Genomic DNA, 19,922 nt, shown 5'->3' with positions numbered 1-19,922 from the left:
GGAGGGGTTTGTGCGGGGAGAAGGGTGCAACAATGAATGAATGGAATTCCAAAATCTCTGTAGATGTTCATTGAAATGAAAAACAAATCAATTAAAATATTTTTAAAAAGTGCAGAATGTATGAATACAAGTGATGTATTATCTCATTATCCTGTATGAAATAAACATCGGAGAGTCACTCCAGCGAGGTAGGAGAATCAAAGAAAGACGACACCACGAGCTGGGAGACCTCGTGACAGCTGACTACAGCTCTGGGAAGGAGTGGAACATGTTCTGTGTGTTCTTAGTGTGTTGTTTGTATCACTTCTGATAGTAGATTCCTGGGTGCTCTTCCTGCCACAGTGATAGGCTCAGGCATACTCATAATCCTGGAGATGGTACACGGGCCGGGCAGTGTTTCATTCCACTGTACATGAGCTCACATCTCAGGAGTGGCTAACAACTGTGACAAAAGCAAATGAATATGAATATATATATATATATATACACACACACACACACACACACACATAAAATGGAATCTGACCATGAAGTTAGGGATGGTGGAAACTTGGGATAAAGGATTATGTTTCCTGTTTGAGAGATCCAGCGTCAGTTCTTCTGGGGCCAGTCCTTGGAGGAGGACATCCTGATGGATAGGTGGGAGACTCAACAAGGTGGATTGGCACTGTGAGTCTAATAGTGGGCTCAAGTATATCAGAGACCAGAGAAGACAAGAGTGGCAGAGGATCAAGCAGGTTCAGGTCTCTTGTTCCTAGGATTGATATGAGTCATTGTCAACTTGATGGCACCTACGATGAATAACACTCACATGGTTGCAGGGCCTTAAATGCCATTTTTTATTTTTAGTCCTATTAAATCACCTACAGAGAAAGCACAGAGAGCCAGGATGTAGTTCCCAGTTGTCACTAAATCTATTCTGACTCTTTGCAACTCTATAAAAATGAACTAGTTCTACTATGTAGCATTACTATAGAGGCATCTAACAACAGTCTTTGCTGCAATAAAGTACCAACACCTTCTGTCTGTGGAATGACTGTGCTTGTGCGTCCGGGCGGGGTGGAGTTAGAAGAGCACATCAATGCTTTCATTTCTACTTTTAATACTTCTTCATAAAGAGGCATAACCCAATATTTTGTGAATCTCAGGTATTATATTTTTCACAAATTTAGGTTTATCACAGTGTTTCTGGGCAAGTCTGTTTATCCACTTCCCCACATCCCTTACCCCACCCCAGCAGCACTGGCTCACTTTGCGTCTCTCTGTCACATTTTTGGAATATTCCAAACTTTTCACAAGGCTGTTAGACACTACAATAAGTAGAGGGTGACTTTTATCACCCACTCAAATGCCACTGAGTGGTCCTGACCTTCCATCAGATCTTCAGGATTACAGATCAGGAGGACACTGTCCATCTTTCTGCAGCCCCCAGGTGGATTTAAATGTTTGGCCTTTGGATTATCAGTGCAGCTCTCTATGGATGACACCATAACAGTTCACTTCATGACTCATGCTTGCGATGTTTGCTTTGTTGCAATGATCTGCAACCTAAGCTTAACTAGGTCCAGGGTGTGCCTGTATTCTGCTTGTTGGTTGTGCATCCCCATATCGTCAGCCCCTGGCTCACTGGGGCTGTGAGCACTGAAAGGAAGCCCGACCCTGTCCTGGGTTGGCCTCAGTCTGTTGTGGATCAGATCATTGTGACAGAAGGGTTTCCTCACCTGCTTCTTGAGTAGATCACCAGGCCTTAAATGTTCTGTGGGGACTTAGATCGTTTCTTCAGCCATAAAGCCAAATAAAGATAATCAGACAAATGAGATTTTGTAACGTGCCAAGAAATGAATGCTTTGTCTAAGGTCAGCTAAGGAAGTCGTGGCTGAATGAGGACTCAGATCTCGTTCAAGAGCGGAGGTGCCAGTATGGGGGATTTTAACCACTCCTTCAGATTTCTGTTACTGCTTGAACGTCCATCATCATCACAAGGGTGTGTCTAAGTTTCTTTTTTTAAAATTAATTAATTAATTTTTTCATTTCTATGAACATCTACCGAGATTTTGGAATTCCATTCATTCATTGTTGCACCCCTTTCCCCACCCCCCCATCTCCGCCCCCCCCTCCGTTTGCTCCTGCGTATGAATAAAAAGATTTCAGAGAGGAACAAAAAGGGACCCCAAACAGTCTGTGCCCTGGACCTCAGGAGGGCATTCATGAAGTAACTAGGTGCCATCCAGTCAAGTTATGAGCCCTGCTCCCTCAGTGCTTACAAAGCGTTCAGAATAATAATAATAACAATAATAAATTAAAACACACCTAGAGAAGCTCATTTAAGTGAATGAAATTCCTATTGCAGACATGAGATCTGTTTCCCCATTCCCATTTCAAAGTTTAATGAAAGAAGACATTAAAGTAGGGGGGGAAAGTGAATGGTTTGAGCCAAGCAGCGGGAGAAACGTTTCCATAAGGATTTCAGCTTCCGGAGCCCTGTGGTCACTAGGTCTGAGTAACTCAGTGGCCCTGGATTTTCTTTCCCCTGCCCTACCAGTTCTGAATTTTGATGATCCTGTGGAAGTCAGACCAGAAATATGTGGCACAGAGGTTTCAGGGACTGAATTTTCAGAAATAAATGTCAGGCCTATGCCTAGAGGTGCCTCTGGGTATTCTTGAACCTCCAGCCTTTTGCATATCAGTCCAGTAGCCTAACCATTTGCAACATCCAGAGAGTCTAGGTTAATCAAAGAGATGATAATTGAGAGATGAACAACATACGTGCTTTATGTCAGGCTAGCACGGGGGTGGAACTATGCCCGAGCTAATCCAGGTACTGCAAAGGCACAAAGGAAGAACTTGTGTGACACAGTGTGGTCTGCTGCTACTCATGCTCCAGTTACAGAATTAATTCATGGGAGATCAGTAAATAATGTGTCAGTCTCTTTTGGTTTGTAAGTGAGTTTCCTTCTCCTGTTAATCAGTTTGCATAGATGTGCAGGAACCCTGGCCCCATGGGCCTGAGGGGGAGCCTGAGGCCGCTGACTGTCCTGCCCTGTTTGCTCACATTTCCTGTTCTCAGAGGTTCTTAGAACTTTTCTTTCAAACTACTTCACATTGACTTTAAAACTGTAGTTATATATTTACCACAGTACTTCTTTATTAGGGAGCTTTATCAGGTATAAGGAGCAGCACTGCCAACCCAGAGGCACAGGGTTCGAATCCACCAGCTGCTCTGCAGGAGGAAGATGGACAGTCTCCCCTTGTTCAATTTTCACCCTCGAAAATGTGACGGAGGGTCAGCTATGAGTTGGTTCTTTATTAAAAAATTGTTCTTTCTTTAAAAACAGTGGTAGTGTCTGTTAGGATTGCCAGTTTACTGATAGAGATCTGATTTCAGTATTGTATAAGCTTTTGATGTTGTGCCTGATGGGCTCTCCTAGGGCAAGGTGGTACAGACCACAGAGAAGTGAGGAATGAGTGTGTATTAGAATAGGAAGCACCTGGTTTAGCCTGAAGAGCAGTGTTCTCCAATAACACACTTCCCAGGATGATGGAAATGTCCTGTTTGCTGCCCCACCAGTACTGGCAGCCACACATGGCTACTTAACTGTACATTTATTAAATAGAATTTTAAAAATAATTTCTGATGCCCACTCATTTTGGACATGGCTGGTTTAATGGTAAGGAATGGTAAGCAGCTCCCACCAGCTGTTCCGTGGGAGAAAAATGGACAGTCTGCTCCCGAGTGACTTACAGCCTGTGAAAAGCCCCCGAAGGGTCAGTCTGAATTGGTTCTGATTGGGCAGAACATGAAACAAACCATGTTCATTCACCTATAGTAATAGCTTGGAGCATGGAAGGATCTATGCACCCCTGTAATGTTTCCAAATACTTTTGTCCCTTACCTGTTTGTTGCTACTTTGCTGTTTGCATTAGTTCCTATGCACAGAGACCTTCTGTATTTCCCTAGAAGAGAAATTCAAGTAGTAGATGGTCTTAAGGCACATGGAACCTGTGGAGGGACGCTGTTAAAGGAAGCTGTTGCCATGGACTGGATTAACACCCATGGACGGGAGACACTCACTAAAGCTATTGATAAATGCCCCGAAGTCTTGCTGTTCATCAGTAAGGACTATAGCTGGTTTTAAATGACCTTGATGGTTTTGTATAAGTTATTTGAGAACAAAGATTGTGTATTTTAATTCTGTATCCTCCTCAGTGAATGAAAACGTATCTAGTTTAAAGGTAATATCTTATTCGTATTCCAGAAGGAATTGAGAATAATCCTTCATATTTAGGAATCTTGGAGATATTGAATATGGGGAGTCAGGACAGAAACTAGTGCAGGGCCCATGGCACTTTTCCCGTTACAGTGGATAAAGCGTTATTATCTGTTGCTGTGGGTTCTTCCCCTCACCCATCTGTTAATCGGATGTGTTTGACTCGTAATGGATTTTGTTCCAAGTTAATACTTCAAAAGAGCAACCGTCTTTGTAACTTGAAGCATGGAAATGTAATGCAAACTGCAACATGTCTGTAAAATCTGGTTTTATGTCACCTCTCACCCCGCCCTCCTCCTCTTCTCCTTTTAAATGGAAACTATCCTTTGTGTGAGTTTCCATAACCTTTTATGTACTTTCTTAATCTGCTTGGATAAACATAAAGAACATAATTCTAACTCCAAATTGTGTCGTTTGAAGGTTTCGGCACATGCTTGAACTGATTTGTATGTTTCTGTATTTTTGAATTGGCTCACTATAAATACTAATTTGAAATCTTGAAGTTTCAGTGCCATATCCTGGTACATGAAATATTTTAAGGCTCTAAACTTACAGCATGTCATGGTGTGAACAGGCCAGTAACTGAGGCAGTGTGAAGTAAAGGAGTGGGTCCCCTCTGTTCTGGGTACGCTCCTTAAGGGAACCACTGTTGCCTTCCACCTCATTGTAATTCACACTGCATCCGGCACTACTGGAAAACTAATGAAAACGCTGGAACTACAAGGCTTTATTTTACTGTTGAGAATTCTCAGTGGTCACAGTGTTATGTAGTGCCTAATTCTCTTGGTGTAGCATTTTTTAAATGGTGATTTTTATTTCAGTCCAGTGATCTGTTTTGTTCATTAACCCTCTAAGCACTGCATAAGCTTTGTGTCAACAAAAGAGCATTCCAAGAAAGAGATATTTATAGGATTTATTAGAAATATGAACATTCTAATTACCCCTGAATCTCAGTCAAATCTATAGATACACGCATATCTCTATATCTATATCCCTGAATCATATGGGTTGACACAGTGACTATGGCAATGGGGGCACGTGTGTCAGAGATGGTCGGGGTGGCTCAGGAACGGCCAGCGTTCAGAGATGTTGCTCTTGGGGTTGTTACAAGTTATTGTCAAGTTAGCAGCACATAACACCAACATCACACATATGCTTTAGCATCATTATAATCTATGGATTATAAATTAAATTGTGAGAGGACCACAGTGCTAAGATAAATGTTTCTCTTAGAATATATATCTCAAATGATAGAACTATTGCCAAAACAAAATCAGATGCCATTTAATAAGATCTGCTTAGTGCTCCAAAGGAAAGCTAAACTGGGACCTAAGGATTTGTCACTTCTCATTCATGCCACAAAGTACACAGTGAGTGTACCTTTCTTTTTGAAGAATTGATTCACTGTGGGAAGCCGACTGGTCCTGGATCTTGTGTGTGACCTGTACAAATTTGTGCTCAATCCGGTAGTTGTCATTCACACCATGCCTTTTATGTGTCAGATGCTGTTCTGTACCTGGTGAACGTTGGAAGCCCAGATGACTAAAGGCAGCTTTCAAGTGTAAGGGATGCTCTCAGATCTTATTTTTATTATTTAAGTTTAAAGGTGCACTTTCTGTAAACATGAGACTGTGTGTGCGCGTGTGTGTATGTACGCATATACGTTGTTGTAACTACTCAGAGACAGTTTTAAGGCGGAGTCCTGTGTTATCGCTCACCTGGACACTACAGGAGTGTTGTAACTGCATTTTGTATCATTCTTTCCTCTGGTAGGAATATACTTTTTCTTGTTTTATTAAGTGCACCTCTTGATGATGCTGATTCACCTGTCTAGTGGCTACCGAATCACTCTCTGGACAGTGTCACTGTTACGCTCCACATGTGTCCACAGCCATCTCAGAACAACAGAAAATAAGAGAGAACACATCTCTGAAAGTGATCTGCCAGCTACAGTGAGTGAGGAGGAAGGATGATTGATCTTTTATGAGAGTGGAGACTGCTTTCCGGAGTGAATGAAGAGCGGCATCTAAGCCCATCAAATACCATGCTTGGGAGCAGCCTGGAAAACTCTGTGGGCAGATGAGTACTGAACCCATAATGGGAAAAAGTCTCCTGAACAAAAGAAATCAGTTGGAAACTTCTCTGAATTAAATAATCATTTTAGTAAATAATATATACTTGAGATGAACTTAAGTTCGGAAAATGAGCACCTGAGGAAAGTTCCACCGTGAGAGAGAAATGAGCGGGTTTGCTCTTATACGTTACAAGCACGCTTCATGAATCACTGCCTGGAACTGGCGATGTACATTTAGATTAGTGAAGGTACCAAAGCAAAATGAAGTTCATTTGCACCAAGGAGTCCTAGTGGTGTAGCTTATAACATAGCAGATTGCTAACTGAAATGTCGGCAGTTCAAATCTCCCAGCTCCTCCATGGGACAAAAATGGGCCTTCTCCTCCTAAAGTCACAGCCTTGGAAAGCAGGTGAAGGGTCGTTGAGCTAGAACTGATTCAGTGGCAGCAGGTTTGGCTCTTGATTTCTCCTTTGCACTAATCGCTTTTCTGGTGACCTGGTGGTTAACAGCTTGCACTCATGCAGTTTGAATCCACAAGCTGGTCTTTGGCAGAAGGATGGGCAATCTCCTTCTGTATGATTTCCTGCCTCCGCAAACCCACTGGAGGGTCAGCTCTGGGTCAGTCTTGATTCAACAGCACACAGTTACAACAAGAACAACAACCTCATTTAAGTGTTCACCAGCCACATATGGCTCGTGGCTAACATGTTAAACTGGTAATTTCTATCACTGACATGTGACAGTGCAACTTTGAGAGATTTTCTTTTTAAACAGAGAGGCCCAAAAGTTTGGATGTTGTTGTTGTTGTTGAGCTCCCTCGAGTTGGAACCGCCCTGTAGCTGACCCTCTGGCGTGTTTTCAGAGGCTGTTAATCGCACAGGAGGAGCTCGCCCATCTTTTTCCCACAGAGCAGCTGGTGGATTTGAGCTGCAGGCTTTCGGGATTGCAGTGCACTTTTCCCACTCGGCCCCCAGAGCTCCGTCTGGATAGTATGATTCAACGTTTCGCTTTATTTTTAAAGACAAGCAGTATAATAGGGAAGATAGACTTTGCAGGTGACTTTGCCTGGGTCATGATGATCACCTGAGAATTACCCACGCTGACACCATCCCCGGGGCTCCTTGGACCTGTTACTGGGTGCCATCGCCTTTGTAGACCATCCCCGACTCCCACACCCCCGGCCTTACACAGGCTGCTGCATTATACACCAGCTGAACTCCTGGCTCCCTCTTTCTGGCCTCATTTTCCTTTCTTGTGATTTCTTCATGCAGCTCCTTTAATATTTATGTAGCTCATTATCCTCAACTGGCTTTTGAAAACTAATTTAAATCTTTATGGAGCTGGTGTGGATTAGAGAGAAACGCTGCATTCTTCACCACACTCACCCCCTAGTTTTCCTGCCTGTAGCAAAAATGGGAGGAGGATGGATATTATCAACCCGCAGGAGTGTGTGTGTGTGTGTGTAGCACAAACTGTCAAACACCTGATTGTTAGCCAAAGGGTGGGTGATTCGAATCGGCCCCCAAGCACCAGGGCTGATGAGCGTGGTCATTGGCTTCTGAAAGATTAACACCATTGAAAAAATGTATGGATGACAGTTCAGCTCTGCATGTGAGGGTTGCTGTGTGTTGGAATCAACTTGATGCCAACTAGCAACAAAACCCCACAGGTCATAACTGTTGTGTACCGTGGAGTTGGGACCAACTCCTAGTTAACCCTCCGCTGAGTTTTCAGAGGCAGATTATCTTTCTCCCATGGAGCAGCTTGTGGATTTGAGCCATGGACTTTTACCACTAGGCTGTGAGTGTTCCCAAAGATGGTTAACTCTTTGCTGTATGCCATCAAGTCAGAATTGACACAAAGCTGACCATCCAGCAGGTGTTCAGAGTCAGTAAATTGAATAGGAAGAGATTGCCCATCTTTCTCCTGCAGAGTAGTTGGCAGATTTGAACCATGTGCCTTTGGGATTGCTACACAACTCCTTACCAGTGGTGTGAAAATGAATGAAGTGACCATAAGAACACTTGGGAAAATGTAGGGCACTATCTGTAGTGTCTAGTTCTGCACAGCATCGCATCATATAGGAAAATCAAGAGCTCTTAATACGGTTTGAGAAATAACAATTGTTCCTCAAGTTAGTGTTTAAATACTATGATGTTGAATTTTTCATATATATAAATAATATTTTGAAGTTAGTACCTCAGTTTTTGAGTCTACCTGTTTGAAAATCTGGAAATACCTCTAAGGCCCAGATTTTTGGGTGGAAGTAGATAGAAGTTTGGTTTTGTTTTTTGAGCATCAGACTATGAAATTCTGTCCACTTATTAAAAAATTATAATCATACATTGTCACAAATCCTCACTTATGTCGCTCAGCTAGAACTTTTCTGGAATAGCATCCATTTCTTCCTTGAACCTGCTTTCTACCAGTAATGTGAAGCTGCTGTCTGTATTCTGAAGACTAGCTGACAAAGACCTGCTTGTTGGTCTTGCTGGCTAAGCACTGAGCCAGGCCAGGGGAACACTTCATGTCTGAAGTGTCTCTAAGGAAGGAGTGGGCACACAGCTGGAATCGTATTGGCTGCACATGGCCACGGCGAGTTGGCACAAGTGAAGCTTGGCCCCCACCCTCAGCAAGAGGGAGACTGTCACCAGCATGATGTGGAAGTGCATGAGCTGCTCCCACACCCTCCTGCTGAAGTTGTATACGGACACGTCCCTGCTGGTGACAGCTGGTGACCCCTTCATGCCTGCAAATACCCTAAAAGTTTGTTTTAGTTGTTCATAGAGTTGAAATAGTTCCAGTGATTTGTTGTTTTCTGAAAAACTCAGAATACTTGAAAGGTATGTTACTGGTAAACATCATCTCTATGAGATGAATAAGGAGTCATTATAACCACTATTTTTCTATGTAGTTCTGTTGTTGTCATGTGCAGAAAAGCTAGGTGCGTGTAGATGTCGAACAATACTAAAGCATATACGATTTAGTCCTAAAATGAATCATGATTATCATTATGTGGCCACCCTGTTCCTTCTAAATGACTTAATCACACACTCAGTGGATTCTCCCATTTCCCCAGGATTTCAGTGGGGAAACCCCTGAGAAATGCTCCCAAGATGTTGTGAGTTCCTTGTCGCTTTCAGTTTATATGTAAGCTTTTAAGTTCTCATAAATTTGAGTCACCTGTAACTCTTTTGAATGGCATAAGGAGGAAAGTTTTGACTTTCTCTAATTGACTAGAACTTCATTCATTAAGAAGTCATTTCTTAAGTGCCCATTCTGATGAGTACTCTTGCTAGAAATTTAATGTCATATTTTAGGTAATTCTCATAAGAACTTTGTGAATTAGGTATTGTTCCTATTTACACATAATGAACAAATGTTAACATATGAGAAATTCTTTATTGATTGAAATTTCACAACTAATAAGAGGCACAAATAGACTTACCCAGGTTGACTTCTGAATTCGTGTTTTTGTGGTGACAGGAGTATGCCTTGTTCCTTGTTTATGATAATTATTGGGCAATACCTGTTTCAAATAAGTATGAGAATCAAATAATGAGGAGCATAATGCCTATATAAACTTCAGATTCTAATATGATTTATAATAACGTTTTTCCCTCTTTGTTGTTGTTGTTGTTGTTATGTGCCGTCGAGTCGTTTGCGACTTACAGCGACCCTATGTACAACAGCCCTAAACTCTGCTCTGTCCTATGCCAATCGCACCATCTCCGATACACCCATCCCAATTGCCCCAGTCACTGAATCAATCCACCTCATAGAGGGCCTTCCCCTCCTGCGCTGTCCCTCCACCCTCCCAAGCATGATGTCCCTCTCCAAGGACCGGTCCCTCCTCACAACATGTCCAAAGTATGTCAGACAGAGCCTCGGAATCCTTGCCTCCAAGGAGCAACATGGTTTGACCCTTTCCAGGACGAATCTGCTTGTTTTCCTAGCAGTCCATGGTACCCTCAATACTCTGCTCCAGCACCACAGCTCAAAGGCATCAATTGTTTCCCACTTTATTTTTATTTTTTATTTATCTGCATTTAAAATTTGTGTACCCTGTGTATCATTCATGTACATTGTGTTTCACACACTCCTACATTAACATTGTGTTTAATCACAGTCACTCATATGTTGTTGTTGTGTACCATTTAGTCAGAACCAACCCATAGCTGACTCAGCGGATTTTTCAGAGGTAGTTAATTGCACAGGAGGAGATTGCCCAATCTTCTCCCATGCAGCAGTGGGTGGTCTCGAACTGCGTGCCTTCGTGATTGCAGTGCAGCTTCTTGCCACTAGGTCACCAGACTCCAAATACATTATCTTTTTAAAAATTGATCTATGCCTACTGCTACCTCATTCTTTCAGGTACCCCTGGATCCTTCCCAACTCCTTCACCACACCTCTGCCCGCCAACCTTCTGTCTCAGTGATTTTTTCCCTTCCCCATTGTCTGCCCCCCTTTTCCTTTCTATGAAATCCTATCCATATCTTACTAGTTATTCTTCCATCTTTACAGCAATGATTTTTATGCAGTATTTGTCCTTATGAGACTGAGTTAGTTCACTCAGTATAAGGCTCTGTAGATTGGCCCATGTTATACAGAATTTTACAAAATCATTGCTCCTTAGAGCTGCATAGGATTCCATTGTGTGCATGTACCGTATTCAACAATCCTTTACCATGGGTAAAGCACAACATCATAAAGGTCACATAAAACAAAATGGAACCAAACTTAGAAAGCCTAGCCTATGGCAAGAATAGGCTGGCAAATATATTCAGAATTGTACAACAAGGTGAGAACAAAATAGAGGAAAGGGACTTTCTAAAAACTAAGTCCCTGTGTGCTTCAAACACTTTTTCCAATTGTTGTTGTTGTTATGTGCCACGTGCCATCAAATCACCTGCAACTCATAATAATCCTATGTACAACAGCCCTAAACCCTGCTCTATCTTGTGCCAACCCCACTGTCTCTGACACACCTACCCCCATTACTCCAGTCACTGAATCTCTTAGAGGTTCTTCCCCTCCTGGACTGTTTGTCCACCCTCCCAAGCATGATATCCTTCTCCAAGGACTAGTCTCTCCTTGCAACATGTCCAAAGTATATCAGACGAAGCCTCAGAATCCTTGCCTCCAAAGAGCAGCCTGATTTGAACCTCTCTAGGATGAACCTGTTTGTTTTCTTAGCAGTTTGTGGTATATTCAATACTCTTCTCCAAAACCACAGCTCAAAGGTATCAATTCTTCTTTGATCTTCTCTAGTTATTGTCCAGCTCTCTGATACATAGCAAGTGATTGCAAAGACTATGACCTGTATGAGGCACATCTTATCCTCCTGAGTGACACCATTGCTTTTCAGTACTTTGGAGAGGTCCCTAACAGCAAACTTTTCCATCATAGTGCGTATTTTAATTTCCTGGCTGCTCGTGCCAAGAGTGTTGACTGTGGAGCCAAACAAACTAAAGCTGTGAACAATCTCAATCTCTTCACCATCTGTCCTGATGCTGCCAATCAGACCGGTGGTGAGAATCTTTGCTTTCTTGATGTTGAGCTTCAATCCATATTGAAGGCTGCAGTCCTTGACCTTCTGCAGCAAGTGCTTCAGATCCTCCTCAGTTTTAGCAAGCAGGGTTGTGTCATCTGCGTAATGCAGATTGTTGATGAATCTTCCTTCAACCCTTTTGCCACACTTCTCCTCATGCAGCCCAGCCTCCAACAGAGTGAAAAGAAAACTTATAGACTGGGAAAAAATATTTGGCAATGACATCTCAGACAAGGGCTCATAATAAAAGTTAATAGAATACCTCAGAGCCTCCACAAGAAAAATACTGATAACCAAATTACAAAATGAACAAAAGACATGCAAAGACTTTTCACAAAGAAAGACATTTGGGTGGCCAACAGACACATGAAGATATGCTCAGAATCACTTGCAATTAGAGAGATGCAAATTAAAACCACTATGAGATGATACCATGTCAGTTCAGTAGCAGGAACAAAGTTTAATAGGACATCAAGTAATAAATGTTGGAGAGAATGTGGAGAGAATAGAAGCCTCACACACCATTGGTAGGATTGTAAAATGGTACAACCATTCCAGAAGACAATGTGGCATTTCCTCAGAAAGCTGAACATAGATATCCCGATGGCCCAGCTATTGCACTGCCAGGAATATACCACAAGAAATTAGAACTGTGACCAAATGGAGATTTGTACACTGATGTTCACAGCAGCATTATTTATCATCTCAAGAACATGAAAACAGCCCAAATGTCCATCAACAACTGAATTGATTGATTTTTAATAACATTAAATCAATATTACAGAAATGTTCTTTTAATGAATTGGAATTTCATGCCTAGTTTTCCAAATACAAATTCACAGAGTGATACTGTGAGAACGTCAGTCTGCAACAGTGGGTATTTGAATTCTTTGTTAGGCCCCTGGTGGTTATGTTTGGGTTTCGTTGAGACTGAGTTTTACACCCTTCCAATTGTTGGCAAATATTCATGTTGAAGAAAAACTCCCCATCTGTTCAGCTGCTAGCCAAAACATAATCAGCAGTCGGCACAGCCGATCCAGCGCTAACGTGAATGTGATGAGACAGTGGAGCCGAGTGCGAGTCGGAGCCTCCTCCACAGATGCAGAAGGAGGGCGCATCAATTTGGGAACGTTTGTTTAAGGCTGGAGCGAGAAGGCATAACAGATTTTGAAAATAGCATTTCCAGGTACCTCTTTAAGAGTTGAAAGCAAATGAACGGAAATCGTGAGGGGAGACTATTTACAAATTAGGTGGCTAAAACCCATTTCAGATTGAGGATAGATTTGCAACCCCCAGGCAGACAGAGAAGGCTGTTGATGCTTTGGGACAGAGATACAGTGGAGTCATTTTCTTGCCACAGGATCGTATAGATTCTTGAAGCAGCATGAACACTTGGCTGTAATCTGCTTGAATGTTGCTACTTTCCTGTTTTAGTAAAGGGATGTTTGTTGCCTGCAGAAGTAGTGTTCACGTTTGGTATTATAGAGAGCTCTGGTGGCCTGGTTGCAGGAAGCTGTTCTGCAATCCCAAAGACTTGGGGTTCAAATCCACCAGCTGCTCTTCGGGAGAAAGATGGATGGTCTTTTCCTTTGCAATTCACTGCTGCTGAAAAGCTCACTGGAGCGTCAGCTATGGGTCAGCTCTGACTTGATGGTACACTGCAACACCACCACAATAATTTCTACACATATTGTTAGGGGGTTTTGGTTTTATTTTGTTAAATGCCCTTTTTGTTTGTCCTTTTTACCACTGAACAAATAAGAGACTGTCTGTCAGATACAAACAGCAGTGACCAAAAAAAGTACAATGTTGCGTGCAATCTCTGAAATGTCACCTACCTCTCCTTATCTCTTCTCTCCTCCACAGAGTAACTACTGTTCTGAATCTTGTGTTACCATGCCAAAACCATTTTATGTGCAAAAAAGGTTATGCTTATTCATCTACATCCTATCCACCTTGTGTTCTATTTTGGAATTTATCCAAAGTGATGCCTGTAGAAGCTTTCGTTTCACTGCTCTGTGGTTTATTTTCTAAGTATACCATGGCTAATTTGTGTTAATTTTTGACTATTACAGTAGTGTTGTACAAATTCATGTACTTATCTTTTGGTGTAGTTTTCCTAGAATATATAACTATATCCTACAGCTCTATACATTCATCTCAGACTGTCAGTGTATCAGAGTTTTCATTGTTCCAAATCCTTGCCAGCTTTTGACATTGTAGAATTTATGGGTGGTTGTTATTTTTCAAATGTCATGTTTCTAATTAAGTGATACATTTCATTTCTAGCCATTTTTGTCAGTTTCCTTAGTAATTTGAAAAATTCTTTCTTTGCTTATATTTTCAACTTCTTTTCTTAAACATTCCTTTTTTATTTTATTATTTTTTTAATGTGTACCATCAAATCAGATCTGACTGGTACAGGAGGAGATTGTCCCTCCTTCTCCAACAGAGCATCTGTTGAATTCGAACCCCATACCTCTGGGATTGCTGTGCAGCTTCTTGTCACTAGGTCACCAGAACTCCCTTCTTTAAACATTCTTAAACTTACTTTACATACTCTCATGTTAAGATCTTTGCTGGACTGAGTCACCTATATATTTTTGCAAAATTATTTTCACTAGTTTTTTTTCTTCTTGTTCAGTTAGTAATTAAAAAACCCTCCCCACCCCTAACCCCCAAAGAAAAAACACCACTGAACCCAAATCATAAACTCTTGCTCTCTAGGACTCCGTTGAGGCCTGGATGGAAGAGTTTTCATGCAGTGAATGAATGTTTCTTTCTGGGAGATGTTTGGGGTACTCAGAGCCCTGGGCCCCTCTAAGATTAACCTAGTGGTTGATTCTTATTCAGTGAAAAAGATTGTGTGAATTTAGATTTGTTCAGATATGAGCATCTATTCACGATGCCTGTGAAGACGACCCCTCCAACCTGTGCTCAGGTTAAGTAGAAAATTCACTCCTGCAACTTCCCCAGAATAGCTTTATTTTGATTTCTTTTGAAGTGTGATCCCTTGGGATCCCATATCTGTTCAGAAGTTTCTGGAAGCTCCTGTGCTGGTGCCCATGTGACCATCAGAATGGAAACTTCGAGTCTCCAGGATTAATAAAATGTCTCCAGTGCGGAAGCTCGCTTGAAGTGTACACACTTCTCTGAATTCCCACTTTTTCTTCAGTACAGTCATCTGAGAATTTCTTTTCACATAAATGCTGATTTTCTTTCAGATTCCACCTTTGCCCCTTTGGATTATTTTAAAAAAAAATGGAATCATGCAGAGAAGGTGAAATTGGACAGGAAGTAATTGTAGTCGCCTTGTTGTTGTTACCTGCTCTTAACTTGGAACCTTTTCGAAGCTGGCCCTCTGGTGCGTTTTCAGAGGCAGTAAGTCAAACCAGAGGAAATTGTCCATCTTTCTCCTACGCAGCAACTGGTGGATTCAAACCATGTGCCTTTGGATTGGCAGCATAGCTCCTTACCACTAGGCCACCAGAACTTCATGTAGTCACCTGGTTTCTTAAAATGCTAGCATATTTCTATATTTCTATATTTGCTTTGTGTGTATGTATGTATATGTGTAGAGTGTGTTTATAATTTGTTTTTCTGAATCATTTGAAAACAATTTGAAGATATCATGACACCAACCCTGAATACTTTGTTATATGTCTTATAAAATGAGGACCATTGCCCTTTATAGCCACAGGGCCACACCACACCCCAGGAATTCACAGTCCTTCCTTAGAATTTCATTTCACACTTAGGCAATATTCACATTTACCCAGTTGTCACTGCAAAGTTAGAATAGCACTCTCAGAAGTCATCTACCTTTAAGAGCAAGGTAACCAAGGATATCGCAGAGCTGATTCCTGTGAGGGAGTCAGACATATCACCACCCTCCATCCTTTCAGTCAGTTCTGGCACCAGACATTGCTCCATGGCACTTGCTGCTTTTCTTGTAGGTTCATCAATCAGTTGCAGAAGACATACAGAACTCACAGACCACACTTGAGGCTTAATGGTTTATCAAGAAAGTAATAGGGTGCAACACAGGGTCAGCTTTCCTGCATCTGTCTATCTCAAAATCCCTCTGTGGGCTTGGCTGCTTATGTAGGTAATTCCTTGTCAATGTCAAGGTCTTACTTCCTCTCATAAGCTAGATGATTTGAAGAATGTGGTATCACCATTCGAGGCAGGTTTATCAACAATCTGCACTACACAGATGATACAGCCTTGCTTTCAGAATGTGAAAAGGAGTTGAAACAGTTATTGAAATCAGAGATCACAGCCTTCAACATGGATTATGCCTCAGTACTGAGAGAAAAAAAAATCCTCACTACTGGACAACATCATGATAGATAGAGAGAAGACTGAACTGTCAACAGCTTCATTTCACTTGCATCTGTAATCACACCCATGATAGCAGCAGTCACGAAATCAAAAGATGGGTTGCACTGGGGAAATCTGCTGTCAAGCACCTCTTTAAAATGCTAAAGAGCAAGGATGTCATTTTTAAGATGAAAATGCCCCTGGTCCAAGCTGGGACATTTTTGATTGCTTTGTATGCATATGAAAGTCAGACAGTGGCTAAGGAAGGAGATTGAAGAATTGCTGCCTTTGAATTGTGTTGAGGAAGAGTATTGAGTGTACCATGGACTGCCAGAGAAGAAATCTTTTTTTGAGGAAATGCAACCAGGTTGCTCCTTAGTGGCTAAGGTGGTGAAACTCTGTCTCACAGACTTCGGACTTGTTGCCAGGAGGCACCTGTCCTTTTACTAATGGAGGGTCAAGGAAAGAGAAGAAGACCCTCAAGGAGGTGGATTGACACAGTGACTCCAACAGTGAGCTTGAACAGAGTTTGTGAAGATGGTGCAGGATAGAAGGTTTCCATCTGTTATTCATAGGGTCTCAGTGGGTTATAGGTAACTTGATGGTACCTATAAACAACAAGAACTTAGTGTGGTGGGAGCAGCTTGAGTCATTTATAATCTGTCCCCTCTGGATAATCCACAGACACTTCATTTGCAGAGTACACTACATATACCTAATTTGCATACTTATTGACCAATTCTTGTAAGCTGCATACCAATCGTAGGGCAGGCTCAAGACCAGGCAAAAAGTATCAAATCACAAGTTGTTTACAGTTGATGTAAAAACTATCAGTCAGCCTGTACAACAACCTTCTGGAATAGGAAACTAGGGCAAGAGTCTTCTGAAGGCTATGATGATACAGTGTATATGGAAGGCATTGGGTGACACTGTCAGAGTGGGGGTGACACTCAGAGCACTCTGGCTGTACCCTCTCCAGGACATTTCTGTTTGTTCTTTTGGCAATACATAGGATGTTCAGTGTTCTTTCTCAACACCGCAGCTCAAGGCATCCCCACTTGTAAATACAGTTTACATGTATTTGTAATGTACTTAAAAGGCTCAAACTCTATATTAATTTACTTTTAAAACTTTTCTCATGCACCCCAGTCAGAGTACATTCTTACCTGATTTCAGTGATGCCTAAAATCACATGGCTTTATTTGAACTTGCTACAGATACATGCTGTTTGCATTGCTGTTACTATTTTTAGAATTGCTGATTTTGTCAAAGTTTCTGATGTTTTAGTTACATTATTGTGATAATTAGTATTTGTGCACTTATAACTTTTTAAAAAATTGGTACACTTGTAATAGAAATTGAGAAAGCCAGCATTTTAATAGGATAGTGTAACATGTCCCTAATCATTGTTACCAGTGTTCCTGTGTTGATGTTGTTATGTGCTGATGAAGCAACACGTGACTCATAGCTCCCCCATGAACAGCAGATTGAAACCCTGCCCCAGCCTGTCCCATCTGCAAAATCAAATAGAAATAGTGAAAATAGAGAAATAGAGAAAGGCAGGAAACAAAAAAGGGGAAAAAACCTGTTTCAAGGCTTTCACTCAATTATTAATAATGTAATTCAATACTGAGGCTCAGTGTCAAGAAGACAAAGATTCTCACCACTGGACCAATCGGTAGCATCAGGATGGATGGCGAAGAGATTGAGATTGTTCAGAGCTTCAGTTTGCTTGGCTCCATGGTCAACACTCTTGGCACCAGCAGCCAGGAAATAAAAAAACGTATTGCGATGGGAAAGTCTGTGATTAGGGACCTCTGTAAAGTACTCAAGAGCAACTGTGTCTCTCTGGAGACTAAGGTGCACCTGATACAGGCCATGGTCTTTACAATCGCTTGTTGTGCATCAGAGAGTTGCACAGTGACTAGGGAGGACAGAAGGAGAATTGACACCTTTGAGCTGTTGTGCTGGAGAAGAGTATTGAATGTTCCATGGACTGCCAAGAAAACAAACAGATCCATCCAAGAGAGGGTTAAACTAGGCTACTCCTTGGAGGCAAGGATTCTGAGGCTCCGTCTAACATACTTTGGACATGTTGTGAGGAGAGACAGGTCCTTGGAGAAGAACATCATGCTGGGTAGAGTAGAGGGACAGCGCAGGAGGGGAAGACCCTCTATGAGGTGGATTGATTCAGTGACTGGGGTAATCGGGATGGGTGTGTCAGAGGCAATGCGATTGGCACAGGATAGAGCAGAGTTTAGGGCTGTTGTACATAGGGTCGCTATGAGTCGTAAACGACTCGACGGCACATAACAACAACAACAACAACAATTCAATATAGAAAGATTTCGCAAAACAGTTTTATTATTAGCATTCATCCAATCCAAGAAATAATAGATTGGAGGGGGGAAAAGTATTACATTGACAAATTCCATAACTAATCATACAATGTATTATGTGGCTAAAATTGGGGACAAACATCACTAAGGATTCTGGATGGTCTGGTACAGAAAGGGGTGTGGGCGTGGAGGTGATACCACACTGGGAGACCCCAACCCTTGTCACAACACTGCCTTGGAGCTTAGATGAAAACTCCCACTAGCTGCTTGTTTTCAATGAACTAAAGAAGAAAGCCACTGAAGGAAACTCATTTACCCCCATGCCCCAGATAACCATTTAGTTGTCTGTTTTCCTTAAATGAAGATACAATGTTTTGATGCATTTGAAAAGATAATAATTTGTATCTTCTTTGTTGTTGTTGTGTACTGTAGAGTCAGAAATGATCCATAGCTGACCATCTGGCTTAATGTCAGCTATAAAATGATAACTTTTCTGTTGAGACTTTTTAAAGTCTACTTTTTATTTAAGGAGCTATGGTGGCTTAGTGGTAAGGAAAGGTGCACTGTATTCACCAACTGCTCCATGGGAGAAAGGTGGGCAGTCTCCTCCCATGAAGTTTACTGCCTCTGAAAGCCAGCTGGAGGGTCAGCTCTGCGTAAGCTTCTTATTTAGTTTTTTGTGTTTTTTTTTTGTTGTTGTTGTTGTTGTTTGTGTGTTTTTTGTTTGTTCGTTTGTTTGTTTTAGTAATCCATGGGGGTGCTATGCTTTGCTGTCCATCCATTTATAGGCAGTTAGAAGGCATGTACAATTAAAAAGCAAAACAAACAAAACTATTTTTTTTTCCTCCGGGGCTCACAACAGCCTTTTTTATTTGAGGTGAGGGGAGGTGGGCTGAGGGGTCAGAGCTCCAAGCGGTCGCACCGCTGTTAGTGGTACCATGCTGCCTACAGATCTGCTTCTCTCCTGGGTTAGAAGGGTGCGTTCCCAGCGGAACAGGATGGGCAGGGAGCTGGGGGGACTTCGAATCTACACTACTCTTCAGAGCCCGCCTCGGGCAGTGGGCCTGCCGAGAGGCCCCACAAGGCAAGGCCACGCCACGCCGTGTGGAAGAAAGCAGCAGTCTCTGGGGCTCCGAGGCTTCAGAACTCGATGTTGAAGGGGTAATCCTTGTGGTTGGCACAGCTCACCAAGGCGCAGACCCTCCAGTTCCTGTTGTAACTGAGCAAGGGCTGCTCAGGTCAAAGTCAAAGACCTGGAAGTTCTCAATGATGCGCTTGGGGGTCACAGACTTGGGGATCACAACCATGTTCCTCTGCATGGGGAACCGGATGAGGACCTGGGCCACAGTCTTGTTGTGCTTGGTTGC

At 42.1% G+C, this 19,922-nt stretch overlaps 1 protein-coding gene and 2 pseudogenes across 1 annotated transcript in view; 1 reads left to right on the top strand and 2 right to left on the bottom strand.

Moving 5' to 3' along the window:
* The window catches only part of SMYD3 (SET and MYND domain containing 3), a 1,045,581-nt gene that overhangs the window by 358,845 nt on the left and 666,814 nt on the right, over positions 1-19,922 (top strand). The gene's annotated exons all lie outside the window — the stretch shown is intronic.
* On the bottom strand, positions 8,718-9,089 carry LOC102857746 (annotated as a pseudogene).
* Positions 19,696-19,922, bottom strand: part of LOC102848076 — a 6,758-nt pseudogene continuing 6,531 nt past the window's right edge.

Source organism: Elephantulus edwardii, unplaced genomic scaffold, assembly GCF_000299155.1.
Source record: "Elephantulus edwardii isolate Elephantulus edwardi_28Jun2011 unplaced genomic scaffold, EleEdw1.0 scaffold00214, whole genome shotgun sequence".
NCBI lineage: Eukaryota > Metazoa > Chordata > Mammalia > Macroscelidea > Macroscelididae > Elephantulus > Elephantulus edwardii.
Note: the sequence above shows the minus strand (reverse complement) of the source record. Positions and strands in the feature narration are given on the sequence as shown.